The sequence below is a fragment of the Engystomops pustulosus genome, chromosome 5, assembly GCF_040894005.1.
Source record: "Engystomops pustulosus chromosome 5, aEngPut4.maternal, whole genome shotgun sequence".
In the NCBI taxonomy this organism is placed as follows: Eukaryota; Metazoa; Chordata; class Amphibia; order Anura; family Leptodactylidae; genus Engystomops; species Engystomops pustulosus.
In genome coordinates, this window is record NC_092415.1 from 174,338,901 (window position 1) to 174,351,167 (window position 12,267).

A 12,267-nucleotide genomic window follows, 5' to 3' on the forward strand; every position below is an offset into this window, starting at 1 on the left:
GACATGTAAATTGTCCCTGCAGGACTACCAGGATGATGTTTTCCATACAGTGCTGATTGAATACATCCCACTATATAAGCCTTAAAGGAACCTGTCACCACATTTTCACATATACAGCCATTGACAGGTTCCTATAGAGCCCCATTAACTAAGTGACACCCTTCTGTTAGCTAAAAATTGTTTCACTTACATCCCCATAAATCACCTTTTATCTTATATTACCTGGCATCAGAGGGGGTGTGTCCTGTTTGGCCAGTCTCACTTATCTACTCCTCCCCATGCCTTATGCCTCCTTACTATTTAGCAGTTCAGGTCATGTGACCAGGGTGACATCTCAGGTTCTTTAGCCTCTGAACAATAGCAAACTGTACCCTGCATGTATGCATGTATCTGACCACATGAAGTCACAGCAGCCTCCATGGACTTCTACTCCTCTCCATCCTCCATGGAGGCTGCTGTGATTTTATGTGATCACATACATGGTGTACAGTGTGCTATTGTTAGAAGACTAAAGGGCCTGCGATGATGTCACTCTGGTCACATTATAAGAATGTAACACAAGGCACCATGTAAAAAAATCGACACAATATTTGCTATAAGTAACTAGAGCTTTATATGTCTGTATTAGAATATTAGCAGACAATCCCTAAGTACAAGGAGAGGGCTTAGCTCATGAACTTTCTTCATTCACTCTTAAAGGCACCATGGCCTTCAGGTACGCCATGTTCCATTAAGAGATAAACAATGTATGGTTATCAACCCTTTAATCAAGTTTAAAAGCTCTATGGAAACTTGACTTTAGTTATTTTGGCACTAGGTAACTATTCCTTATGGATTAAGGGATGAAATAGGAATTTTAAGTGGAGCCCTGGTGGGAAGGGATTTGGCTATCATGTTGTTGATGTCTGTCTCATCCCTGATTGTTTAATCATAATGACTTAACATATCTCCAAATGGCAAATACAGAGGTTATGAATAGTAGCGGCTCTCTGGACTCTTTAATACTTTATTGTGTAATATCCCCATGGTATATTTAATTAAAATAGCATTCCTCAATTAAAAAAATAAAATAACACATAAGACTAAGAGAAGCAACTAATGGTAATGCTAACTTACCCTCAGGCTAAGTTCACACTACTGTTCAAACCTACGTTGCTTAGTTCCATTAAAAAAAGGGAGGTTTAATGTTCTCTTCAGTTATCTGTCAATCGTGGTTTTTTTAGATGGAAAAAATGACGGTGGCTGCAGCACTTTTTCTCAGTTTCAAAAAAATGCATCTATAACGGATACCTGCCTAATGGACCATAATGGATAAAAAAAAAATTTACATTGATGTCAATGGGATTTTTAACTGATACATTAAATCTCTGTTCTTTACTTTTTTAACAGAGGTAAGGGACGGAGGATTAAACTTAGCCTAAGGGGGTAAGTTATCATTACCATTAGTTGCTTATGTTCTGTTCCCATCTGTACATATGACTAGGGCCAGTATTAGGGGCGCAAACTGGGCATTTGACTAGGGCCCCATGTTCTAAAGGGGCCCTCTGCATGTGGACTTTTGTAGGCAGAGGATATATTGCTCCTTTAATACCCCTTGGTTGAATGCCCGGATGAAGATGCTTATCATCTATCTTCTGTCTTTATATCTATCATCTATCCTTCTAGTTATCTATCTCCTATAATTTGTCTATTTATTATCCATATATCTGTCTATCTAACAATGTATCTATCTATCTATCTATCTATCTATCTATCTATCTATCTATCTGGCTTGACAAAGGCTGGGATACAGCTGAAACGTTGCATAGGATGGAATAAAACACTGTTTTTTTCACTTGAATGGAGTGCTGCTGTTTTCTTATTTTTATCTATCTATCTATCTATCTATCTATCTATCTATCTATCTATCTATCTATCTATCTATCTCCTATCTATTATCTATGCAGCTATCATTCAATCTTCTATCATATATATATATATAAAATCTACTTCATCTATAAATCTATATCATCTTTCATATTTATTTTGTATCATCAATCTATCTATCATCTGTCTATCTCCTATAAAATTCTCCTATAGTCCCATATTACAGATACTCACCATACTACTGTTACCACAAAGTGTTATTACTGTGCAGGTATAAAGGAGCCTCTTATTGACTGTGACTGTTCTTAAAATAGTTATATTATGGGGCCCCACTGAGATGATTTAAATATCCCTATTTTTATCTAACCTTGGGGGTCATGAAGGCTTTATGATCACTTTCATTTTTTGTGAAAGATAACAATATGGGATTCCGGCATTGTTTTTCGTCGTTCAGGATAAATATGATAATTGTCTAGCCTGGGTTGGTATGGGTGTGGAAGTACAATGTGTGCTTTTACTTTTTTGTAAAAGCTTTATATTTGGGTTTTATTTTTTCACAATTTTCTCCCTCATGGGGATTCTGACATGTAATCACTAGATAACTTACATAATACACTGCTCCACCTATGTACTATACATTGTATTAGTGTATTATACAATCAGATACTGGCAGGCAGGACTTCTACCAGGAATTTTGGGCCCCATACAAACACATTTGTGGGGGAATCCCTCCCCCCAGTTCCAGAACACGTGTTACAGTTTACCATCATGAGCCATATGATAAATCAAAGCCACTCACATTAAAAGGTTATTCAGTGACTACAGGTTTGACCAGACACAGCTCTGTGCCGAACAATTGTGCAGATATACAGGCGGTCTCCGACTTACAGACAACCCCTAGTTACAAACGGCCTATGGTAATTGGTAATTTACTGTACTTTAGTCCTAGGCTACAATGACCGGCTGTAACTGTTATCAAAGGTATCTGAAATTAAGCTTTATTGTTATTCCTGGTTCTTATGACAACCCAACATTTTTAAAATCCAATTGTCACAGAGACCAAAAAATATTAAGTTGGGGTTACAATTATAAAATACACAGTTCCGACTTAACATACAAATTCAACTTAAGAACAAACCTAAAGAACCTATCTTGTAAGTAACCCGGGGACTTCCTGTATCATATATACCCCTCACACCACAATTTACCACTCTGTGCCACCAACAAATATCATGTATAACCCTGTGACCACAACTGTCCCCACTATGCCCCCCCCACATACATAATATATCCCATAACAGTTTCCCCATAATTATTTTTATAGAAATAAAAACCTACCATAATAAATATTACTATATATCCCCCCTTAATAAATTGAGACCTTCCACTAATGGTCCATTATGAATAAAACTGTATATATTGCTCCTAAAATAACTTTGCTAATACTTTATTGAGCCCACCATAGAGTCCTTAATTTATTATGGGTGCAATATATTTTGTTATTCATTATATGGGGGTTTCTACTATTGGGCATATAGTCACAGTTCCACTGTAGTCAATATAGTAGTGCCCCTACAGTAGCCAATATAGTATCAGTGTCCCTCAGTTGCCAATAAAGTAATGGTGTCCCCAAAGTAGCCAGTACCAGTCTCCTACAGAAGCCATTATAGTCACAGTGCCTTCACAATAGGCAATAGTTACAGTGCCCTCACAGTAGCCAATAATTACAGTGCCCCACAATAGCGAATAGTCACAGTGCCCCCTCAGTAGATAATAGTCACAGTGCCCCCTAGTAGCCAATAGTCACAGTGCCCACACAAATAGTCACGGTGTCCTCATAGTAACCAAGTCACAATGTCTCCACAGTAGTCAAGTCACAGTGTCTCCACAGTAGCCAAGTCACAGTGTCTCCACAGTAGCCAAGTCACAGTGTCGCGAAGAGGTTTTCCAACGAAAGTAAATTCTCACATTTCTATCCCATATTGATTTTAACGCAATAAAGATCATTTCACAATGTGACTCAGTGTTATTGCTGTTTTAGCTCCTATCTCTCCCTCAGCTGCTCAATGCAAAATCCCAGGGTGTGGACGGGGCCTCTCTAAGCAGACACATTATAACCCATCTAGTTTTGTGGGGTGAAAATGTGGTTAGATTATCAGGGTTCAAGGTGTATATGCACTTTCATCTGGTTTCTGACATTGTACTAACACATAGAAAGAGATGAGACAGATCAGAGATGCATGAGATGTTTACACAGAGGCTGATAGACCATTATACTGTAACACTGTGAGATCTGCTACATTACACAGACATGTGCCTGCCTCCCCCTTCCCCCGGATCACTTATCTCCCTGTAGCTTGTAGTTTGCAACCTCTCTCTCTGTGATCAGTGTCTCTGAGCACCGTGCAGGGGGCGTAGCTACAGGAACACAGCATAGACAGACAGAAATATCATCTGCACAAACTCATCCAAGTCAGAAGGGGCAACTGTGTAGGGGCAACTAAAATAATGTACAGCCGGACTGATAGACAGGTTGGACTTATATCTGTGAAATGCTGGATTTTTATTAATGTGTTTCTTTGTTAACCTGAGTACAAATAAGAAACTTGTCTTCATGGAATACCCCTTTAAAGACAATGGTACAATTGATTATTAGTTACACTCCTTTAGTATTTGAATGTACCTGATTATCAATTTTTTGTGCTTTTTTTGTGGACTTATACTACAAATATAAAGGTATAATCATACCTTTTCATGTGATCCTTGATGAAATCTCAATAAAAAAAATCTTCACACATAATTTTTTTGTAAAATAATTTTACAGTTTTTAGTGTAGTTTTTGTTAACCAAAGACAAAAATAGATATAAATGGAAGAAGAGGTTTAAAGGAATATCATTAAATCATTTAAAGGGTGCGTGTATTTAAGAGTCCTTTATACTCCATTAGGCTACATTAACACAACCATATGGGGGGGCGTATGTGCGATATCAATTTGCCAAGCTCTGTGTAGTGCTGCGTAATATATATAATATATATTAATATTTATTACATAAATAAAGGAATTATTATTATTATACGGTGCCACGGTGCCGCTTCCTACACTGGAAAAAGGTGGGACATGTCCCATCTTTCTACGTGTTACGGCCCATAGGTCGTGCATTTCTATGGAGAAGGAAGGGGTCATCCCTCCTCCTCTCCATGGCGGCGGAAGTATTCCTGCCCTGCTACGGCCTGGTGGGCATATGTTTGTATAAATGTAGCCTTAGGAACCATAACTGATTTAATGAGCCATTCGCAGTTTCACCGTAAAGAATAGTAGGTCACCTAGAGTCGCCAAGTCTAATACTATAGATAAATATCAGCTACTTCTTTGGTCTCCTTCAGTTGGTGCTCAATTATTGTATCAATATTATTACATTATCACTACTATATAGTCTGTCATTTAATATATACCAATTCTTAACCCTATATGGTTTCCGTGTAGGTTAAACCATTCATACTTATTGTATAGTGATACTACCCCACTGATCACATGACATCATGTAATGCGCTTCCAGGATATAAGTAATTCTACGGTCACAACGCACTGAGTCACGGTGGGGAAATACTCTGTCCTACCCTTCTAAATAAGTCTCATGTTTGCTGGCTGAGAATACACAGCATCAGGGAGCTATATTTAGAAGCCACCTTAAACTTGAATTGCTTAAGACAGAGGAAGGATTGTTGCCGGGAATATTCTGTGAAAGTAAACACCATGAAATGGATGGAAAAAAGTAGGTTTTAATGTACAATTTTACAAGAATAATTGTAACCATTGGAATTGCTAGGATTACTCTATAATTTATCTCATGTACACTTCAGTAATAATTTATGTATATACTTCACTATTGTTCTCATTCATCGTGCTATACCATTGGGTCTTTGGCCCATGGTTGGCTTTCCTATAATGTACTGTCACAAGATGCTAATTGGTAGAGGGACCTCTACAAATTGCAAGAACTGGAGTCCATTAAGCAAATCAAGCATCTGTGCTACCACTCCATTCATTGTCTATGGCGCTGACAGGAGTAGATGAATGCCATAAAGATGAAAGGAGTAACTGGGGGCGATTTATCACGGATTGTTTGACAGTTTAGTTTTCTTTCCAATTATTATCTCCTTTAAGCCTGCTCCATGCCAAGGGGCATTAAAGGGGTATAATCATCGGTGTAGAGGGCATGGTGGGCTCAGCCACTTGCCTAGTGGGCCAGTACAGTGCGTTCCTGTCCAGTGCCTGTGTACCTTCTAAAAACCTGCAAAGATTCATTCACAGGTTTTTACACCCAACAACGCCAGGTCAGACCAGGCTCAGTTATGCCCGGCGGTACTGCCACCTGACGGGTACATCAGGTCGCCTACGCCTCTTGATGTATCTTCTGCAACAGGGAAGACATGGCCTTTATCATATTTTTCAATGTATTTACACCAGACAGCAGGTAAGTACATTGATAATGCACTTTGGTGTACTCTGTGGAAAAAAATTCTGCCATTTATTTCTCTATTTCTTCATTGAGTTTTTGAATATAAAACATGATTTGGGTCTGTGGTTGTAACTCTACTGACCTGTAGCATTGATATAGGTAAATAATTTTTTTTTTTTATATACAATGCTCCTGTGTGTTCTAACATCTTTATTTTTATTCTTCTCAATTATCCTTTTTCTGTATCATGTATATGTACGAGTATTATGATCATAACATTCCCTTCCTTCCCTGTATCTCCTTGCACATTTATTTTAAATAAAGCAAAGGACACTTCTTGATGAAAAATATCACAAAATGTCATGAAATATTCGTGTTCCTGGTTAATCTTTATTGTAAGGTCTTTTCTCATCATTATAGCGCCATCTGGTGGGGAAATATAATTACATGGCGACCACATAACTGCAATACATTGGGGCACATGTATCTGGCTCTGTCTGTCTGTGTATCTGTTTTATTTTTGTTTTATTTTGTTTGTTTTTTTGCGGGGGGGGGGGGGCTTTTCTGCTGGTCAGATGTACTTTAGTGGTTCTTCCTTAATGACACATTTGGTGCTTGGTCTTGGTGATTTTTAATTTTGGTGATTTTTAATTTTTTTTTAAACAAACGTAGAAAAAAGTCTTCAAAAGTCTTCCAAGATCATTTTTTGCCTGGATTCTGGAACTAGACAATCGCAAACTTTAAAGAGAGAAAATTTTCACATGCTCCATGAAATGTCACCAAAATAAAGTCTGATACATGCCAGCAGATCTGCATCTATTGGGGCACATTTACTTACACGGTCCAGTCGCGATCCTGCGGTGCGGTTGTCCGACGAGCATTCAGGTCTGCCAGGATTCACTAAGGTCGTGATATCCAGCAGGCGTCGCTGCTGCGCCGAGGTCCACCGGAGTTCACCTTCTTCTTCTCGCTGCATGTGAGTGCTTGATCTTGCGACACAAATAGTTCTTTAAATTTCGCAGTTTTTCCGAATCCGTCGGGTTGTCCGACGGCCACGCCCCCGATCTCTGTCATATGCATGCCGACGCCGATGCGCCTCAATCCGATCGCGTGTGTCAAAAACCCGGGGCAATTCATGTCCTTTCATTTGGATTTGTCATAAATACTATACATGAGAATTCCCCTTAAACCAGTGATGGCGAACCTTTCGGAAACAGAGTGCCAACTACAACCAAAGCCCAAAGTGCCAACATGACAATTTAAGCAGCAACCTATTGATCCCAGCTGTATCACAGATTTCAATAGTATTGGCATCCTGAGTTCACCAATACAATAGAAATATGATGAAGAAATTTGGATTTTAGGGGACCCAGAGCAGGAGCTCCAATGACATTCCATCTCTATCCACACCTTCTTGCTCCTCCTGTAGTCCTGGCAGCCAAGGATATCGCTTTAAAATAGCGCTGAGCATGGCACATCCTGGGCTGCATTGGACCACAGGAAGAAGCTTTGAGTCCTGTCTGGAAAACTCTGTGTTGGGGTGAAAGCCTGGGTGCCCATAGAAAGGGCTCCGAGTGCCACCTCTGGCACCCGTGCAATAGGTTCGCCACCACTGCCTTAAACCAAATAGTACTTGTGGGTGGTTCTGTAGTTCAGGGGATAAAGGCAGAAAGGGACCCCTAGCACATACACATTGGATATAGTCCCTCATTTTGCCCAACATCCAAAACCGCTGGTTCCTTTCCCTCAAATAACTACCTCTGCTGAATTCAGGCATGCTTGTGGTATAGGGTCCAAAAATCTAATGACAGGTTCCCTTTAATGCCACCTAATTATTTTATATGCATGGCAATGCTCCATCAAGGGTTCCCCTCATAATATAATTGCCCATACTGTAATACAGCCATTTCCACTTATAAGTATCCCCCATCCCTTTAAAATAATCAACAAATTTAAGTGCTGCGCTTCCAATAAGAAATGAATTACCCTTCATTATTTAAAGAAAATCAAAATCCAGCATGATAAACCAGGGACACTTACTTATACTTCCCAGCTTTGGCCAAATGGACCTGTATAACACCTCCTAATGTGACTTTGCAACATATAAAACCCCTCTTTAATTTTATTCTCCCTTTACATTTAGTTTTACACTTTTATTTAATCTCCTCAAAGTTCGCAGTACATACTTTCTGTACTCCTACCCCTCCTCACATGGTGTGGTCCCTGTGGCCTACTGTCCTCTATCCACCTTCTGTGGCTTCCTGTCCTCCAGCCTCCTCCTCCAGCATCCTCCTCCTATCCTCTATACTCCTCCTGTCCTCCATCCTCCTCCTCCATCCTCCTCCTCCAGCATCCTCCTGTCCTCCAGCCTCCTCCTCCAGCCTCCTCCTGTCCTCCAGCCTCCTCCTGTCCTCCAGCCTCCTCCTCCAGCCTCCTCCTGTCTTCCAGCCTCCTCCTCCAGCCTCCTCCTGTCCTCCAGCCTCCTCCTCCAGCCTCCTCCTGTCCTCCAGCCTCCTCCTCCAGCATCCTCCTGTCCTCCAGCCTCCTCCTCCAGCCTCCTCCTGTCCTCCAGCCTCCTCCTCCAGCATCCTCCTGTCCTCCAGCCTCCTCCTCCAGCCTCCTCCTGTCCTCCAGCCTCCTCCTCCAGCCTCCTCCTCCAGCATCCTCCTGTCCTCCAGCCTCCTCCTCCAGCATCCTCCTGTCCTCCAGCCTCCTCCTGTCATCCAGCCTCCTCCTATGATCCACCATTTCTATGTTTTGTGTGGTGCATAAGGAAATTTAGAATTACTAGAAGGGGGTTTCTCTTGGCTAGAGCAGAAATCCTTTACAGCTGAATGTGTGTGTATGTATGTATGTATGTGTGTGCATGTATGTATGTATGTGTGTGTGTAGGGGGTTGATGGGGCTATCCAGTACTTATACACCTTGCGATTGACTTATTGTCAAGGAATCCTTGTAACAAGTAGGGCTCATTGTCCAAAGCAGATATCCCCTTAAATGGATACACAATTCCATTTCACATTCATAGTAGCGTCGCAATATATCAGCTGAAGCCAGAAAATGTAGGAATATTGCTGAATTTCAATCATGTTGGGTTACATTGGCATCATATAAAAAATGTCTAATTTTTCTAATACAGGATTTGTTCTTGCTGTTGAAAAGGATTAAATGAGGCTTCTGACTTTTCTTTTAATGCTGCCGGAGATAAGTCATAGAAAGTACATGGAAGCAGATGAGCCAATTATTGCAGTTGCCTAACCTCTATATACAAGAGCTCATACATAAAAGATTTCGGCTTCTAGTTCATCTGTCACCTTCTTCCGAGCACCTCATCTATCATCCCTATGAAAATGTACCATTAGCTTTCCAGAGTCATCCAGCCCTTTGTTTATGACAATCTCGGAAAAGCGTTAACCATTTCCTGGCTGCCTTCTGTGACGAGCCTATTGTGTGACTATTGCAGTGGATCAGAGATTGATGTCGCAGAAGGCAGCGAGAGATCTTCCAGGATTTATCAGTTTGTAATTAAAATTGAACACGGTTCCTCGCTTCTGTACAAGGAAATGTGAAATAATTCTGCGTCTGGGTGGTCTGATTTATCCTAATTGAAACCAGACAGATCTAATATTACTGGGGTGTCAATATGAAGACAATATATGACCAGCTCTTAGCCGTCAGATAACAGAGGCTTATATGTCAGGGTATCAGTCAATTGTTGAGGGACCACATGGCAGCTGATTGTATTGGAGATCCCTCATTATGACTTCTTATGAATTTACAGAACTGTGTTTTAACCAGAACATCACATTTTTCTCCAAATCCAAATATTCTTGTCCTTAATCCCACCATAGACGGAGGTGACACAAGTACAAGGTGAAGCTGCTATCATCCTTCCTGTTGGCTCTTTGTCATCAGCAGTTATGGGGATGAGATACTCAGCACTAAACTGTATTGGCATCTTTAGATTGCTAATTCAGACTAAAGCACTGAATGCAGTGACCAGCGCTGCTCTGCTCTCTATAGTACTACATGTGTAACAGCTGTGGGCATACATGTATTACCATGTACCATTCAGGACCTGGGAGTCCTCCAAGAGTCCCCAAAGGGTCCTGAAAGGGCAGCAGTGCACAAGGAGGGAGACACATGAGATGTGTGAGCAGGGCCGGCACCAGTACTGGACATACCTGGGCAAGTGTTGGGGCCCAGAGATGCTGGGGGGGCCCACATAAGGCTGTACATAAGGAATCCATGGAGGTGAGGGGGGCTGTATCTAATGAATACATAGGGGGTGAGGGGGCTGTTTCTAAGGATTCCATGGGAGGCTTTATATAAAATAACCATGAGGGGCTGTATGATATGATAAACTAGGGAATATTTTAGGGAACAGGAGACTGTTTTAGTTTCAGAATTTTTAATGCCACCATGTCAGTTCACTGCAAAGGGGCCCACTGGGGCACTGTCACCCAGGGGCCTACTCAAACCTGGAGCCAACCCTGTGTGTGAGGTTAGTATATATGGTGTGTGTGTCCCTGTGTCTGCGTGTTTGTCTATGTCTGTCTATCTGTATATGTTTGTCTCCTTTGTCACTCTTTTCCTACTTTGGGCATAGTAAAGCACTACTACATACCCCAGCTATTGTGGAAGGGAAGAGGGGTAAAAGGAGATGTCTTTCCTTTGTATCTTTTAGAAATGTGGACAGACTATCACTGGTACCCCAAACCTATATATCTGGACATAGCACAGCGCTACAACAACTTTCCTTTATGTATGAGCACAGTACTACTATTTCTATCCTGTATATATGAGCACAGTACTACTACCTCTATCCTTTATATATGAGCACAGTACTACAACTTCTATCCTGTATATATGAGCATAGTACTACAACTTCTATCCTGTATATATGAGCATAGTACTACTTCCTCTATCCTTTATATATGAGCACAGTACTACAACTTCTAACCTGTATATATGAGCAAAGTACTACAACTTCTAACCTGTATATATGAGCACAGTACTACTACTTCTATCCTGTATGTATGAGCACAGCACCGTACTACTACTCCTATCCTGTATGTTTGAGCACAGTACTACTACTTCTATCCTGTATATATGAGCACAGCACCGTACTACTACTCCTATCCTGTATGTATGAGCACAGTACTACTACTTCTATCCTGTATATATGAGCACAGTACTACAACTTCTATCCTGTATATATGAGCACAGCACCGTACTACTACTCCTATCCTGTATGTATGAGCACAGTACTAAAACTTCTATCCTGTATATATGAGCACAGTACTAATACTTCTAGCCTGTATATATGAGCACAGTACTACTACTTCTAGCCTGTATATATGAGCACAGTACTACTACTTATAGCCTGTATATATGAACACCATGGATCATTTGCTTTGACTACACACATTGGATATCTCATTTACTAATAGATATGCAACACCCTCGCCGATGCAATGGCGAAGGAGTGCTTGCGAATAAGCCCCATAGCATGTCACCACATCACACAGGGGACATTGCAGTGGTTAATCCTGCCTGGCAAGGCAGAAGTTAATCTGTGTATGATGTAAGATTCTGTCATCCAATGATCTGTGTTACATCCTGTCTCTGTGAACTGAGAGGTAATTGGAGGAGCAGCCACCACCTGACCAAGGGGAGATAATAAAACCCCTGGCCAAGAATATTCTAGAGAGCAGTTAGCTGAGCAGTAGCTCAGAAGCAGAGACTGGAGTCTCTCCAGTACAGACTCTTCGGAGTCTGTACAGCTAGCACACCAGACCAGAGCAGGAAGAGCCTAGCCCCTGCCTGAAGTGGAGCTAATAGCTAGGTAGTGAGGAAAGGGGTATCATCCTACCTTTAAGGGTGATACCTGAAGATATCCAGGATCAAGCTGAAGCATCCTATTAGGACACAGCTGCC